Genomic DNA, 3302 nt, shown 5'->3' on the forward strand with positions numbered 1-3302 from the left:
GAAGGAGCCAGACAGTCAGCCTCTGATGGCACGTGAGAAATAGGCCCCCAGTTTAGGTGTAAGACATGCAAGGAGGTTGAGAGGACACTCTCTTCAAATGATTTATAAACTGAGCCACACTTACCTGGTATGAATAGCAAAAAATAATTAGGTAGATAGATAGATAAAGGAGGCTCTATAGAAATGGGCATAATTAGGTTTATACAACCTCGTAGGAGAGACCATTCAGTGAAACTGGCAGCTAACTCATGGGCAGTTGGGAAATAAAACATTCTTTTTAAAACTGGAAAAAGTGGATCAGGCTGTTCAGTAGATTTGAAGCCCATAAATTCCATTTAAGTATCTTGGGTAGTAAGTCCAACGTCAGTGTTATAGAATACTAGTTTAATTTTTTTTGAAAACAGAGGTAAAGAGGGTAGGAGGAGAAGTACCCATTTCCAGCTTTTATTTTGTATCCTAGGGACACAGGTCATTGTTCACATGCAATTAGATCCCCCTTCTGCCTGATTTCAAACTGAGCGCTGTGTGTGGATGTGGTATGTTTTGAAGGTTTAAGCAAATACAAGGTTCACGTTCAAGTTAAAAAGCTTTGTCCTTAACATATAAAATTGATTAGGAAGGAAATAAAAAGGGCCAAGAGAATATGAACTGCATTGCTCATCCATAGCAGTTTAATCTCAAAAACCTCAGCGGGCTGCGTCTTGGAGAACTGTGAAGGCAGCCTGCGCTCCTTAGCAGGGGGAGGTGAACCACCAGGGAAAAACTGGTTTCTGACTGTGTGAAGGGGGAGTCTTCCAGGACCCCACATGCCGTGCAACCTTGCCACATGGTTGGTTCTCTTGTCTTTGACTGCGGGCGAAGGCGGGCCCTTCCCCCGGAAATACTATTCATCAGCTAATTTATGACTCAGTCCACCTTGCCACCACCAATTACTGATGCTGCTCCCTGTGGTAGGCTCAAAAGCTGGACAGATTCTGTCTAAAAAAGATCTTTGGCTGAGGAGCAGGTGCTATTGGTGGCAGGCTAGAATGTCACCCAAAGGCAACTTGGAAAAGTGAACACGCGGACCAGAAAACCATTTGTTTTTTAAAAGAAGGCATATGGGATATTGGATGTGTGGGTAGGAGTGAAAGAGGAACCCCAAAAAAGTAATTCACATGGATAAATGCCCACATATAGAAGAAAAAACCTTGGTCCGATTCCAGTTTGAACGCTGTCCAAAGGAGGACTGCGGCACAGTGCCTAGTCAATCCCTGTGTGTTCCTGCTCAACTTCCAGGTCCCATGTCGGGCGGGCTTGTGGAGGTGTTGGAACCTTCCCTGCGGCTTCAGCCACAGTCCTTGGCACACAGTAGGTTCTCGGGAAGTGTTACTCCATCTGTGACCCACTCATTTGAAGTCTGATCTCTGAGATGTGAGGGAAGATGAATGACGTCTTTTGGCAACACACAAGAACATTGACAGTGTTTGGGGGCCACAGACAGACGCTCAATGAACTTCGAATTTAGCTGTTCAATTTTCTAAAACTTTTCTAATTTCTTCCATAAATTTCAGTGCCTACCTAATCAGCTTACTTCTTAAAGCAGATGACTTTGGAGTTAAAGACTGTCATTTACTCTTGATTCCTAAAAAGGTTTTCTGTTTGTTTGTTTGTTTTGTACGTGTGTTTTTGTTGTTGTTGTCAAATGATCTTTAATTGGAATGCTTTCCTGTGTAGTTCGTAACTAGCCGGGCATCCCACTGCACCATGTTGATGTCATCTACGATGTCATCAGGGTGGCGGGCAGCAACATTGCAGCCCAGAGACTGGTTAGTTCTCAGGGTCTCTCTAATGGTTCCGGAGAGTTCTCCAGCTAAAGACAGGTACAGCATGTCGGCCAATGTTGACAATCTCATCGAAAGTGAAATTTCCACTGTGCTTAATGTTTTTTTGCTTCTTTCTGTCTCGTGATGGTTCTTTGACAGCTTTGATGATCGGGGCTGAGGCAGAAAGCATTGTGTCAATCACGGCCTGTCGGCTCTGAATGGTCAGTTTCCCTGCAATCTGCAGACCCTTCCAATCACCAGTTGCTTTGGCGATGTCATCACCGAACGTTTTTGGAGACAGAGCTAGGGGGCTGATCTTGGGGGACAGGGCAGGAGTGGCACTGACTTCCCCGATGGCGCGCCTTAGGTATACGACTTTGGTCTCTTCGGGGTTGAACTTCGGTGGCATGGAGGAGGCGGCTGGAGCCGGGTGGACCCGGATTTGGAATGACTGAAGGAAGAGTAGACCCAGGCAAGAAAAAGCTAAAGGAGCCCATCACCACCAAACCAGCATTATATGAAATGTTCCAGGGTCTTCTTTAAGAAGATAAAAAATATGCACAATAAAATGGTGACAAGTACATACCAACAATTGAATCTAAAACAAACAAACAGAAGCAGAACCATAGACACAGAAAATGTTTTGATAGTTGCCAGATGGGAGGAGAGTGGGGGGATGGACGATAAAGGTGAAGGGATTAAGAAGTACAAATTGGTTGTTACAGAACAATCACAGGGATGTAAAATACAGCATAGGAAAAAGGAGCCGAAGAACATATATGCATGACCCATGGCCATGGCCAACGGTGTGGGGGTTGCTTGAGGGCATGGGGTGGGGGTGGGGAAATGGGTGGGTTGGGTAGAGGGGGGCAAAGGGGGAAAAAACTGGGACAGGCATAAAAGCATCATCAATAAAATATTTTAAAAAGTGGATACACAGCCTTCAGTACTCCCAAAGGGGAAGTAATCCTTCAGAGTCCTAGATAAGAACAGGCATTTCCTGTAGTAAAATCCTTTTTAAAGGCCGAGGATTAGGAAAGGAAGACTCAGGGGCCCAACTCAGACCCGAATTGAAATGGCAGCAGCACACATCAAAAATGAGAATCCTTCACAACAGCTGCTTTTTACTCGGGGAATTCTCCGGGAGCAAAGGATTTGCTGAGTCATTTACCTTGCCATAAAAACCTTAGTTATTCTCAGTGGAGGAAAAAATAAAGCACAAAAGGAAACCTGAAACAGCTTTTTTAGGGATCCGGAAGGAGGTGTGCCATCGTTGAAAGAAAACGTCAAGATTGAAAAAATTAAATTACAGCAATATGCAAGAGTTGGGAATAAGGAGAAGAAAGGTGCAGTAAGTTGAGAAGGAAAAGAAAGTCGGGGAGCCACCTATCTGGCTACCAGAATCACCCCTCTAAGGCCGAGTGCTCGAATGGAGCTGCTTGACTTTATAGTGTCAGATATTCCCGGGTCATTCATTCCCAGGCTGTGCCATCTAAG

At 44.8% G+C, this 3302-nt stretch overlaps 1 pseudogene; it reads right to left on the bottom strand.

The window, feature by feature from the left end:
* Positions 1 to 1680: 1680 nt before the first annotated feature.
* LOC129073632 (60S ribosomal protein L12-like) lies at positions 1681 to 2259 on the bottom strand (annotated as a pseudogene).
* Positions 2260 to 3302: the final 1043 nt, after the last annotated feature.

This window comes from Pteronotus mesoamericanus, unplaced genomic scaffold, assembly GCF_021234165.1.
Source record: "Pteronotus mesoamericanus isolate MK-2021 breed Mesoamerican mustached bat unplaced genomic scaffold, CSHL_Meso_final contig_42, whole genome shotgun sequence".
In the NCBI taxonomy this organism is placed as follows: Eukaryota; Metazoa; Chordata; class Mammalia; order Chiroptera; family Mormoopidae; genus Pteronotus; species Pteronotus mesoamericanus.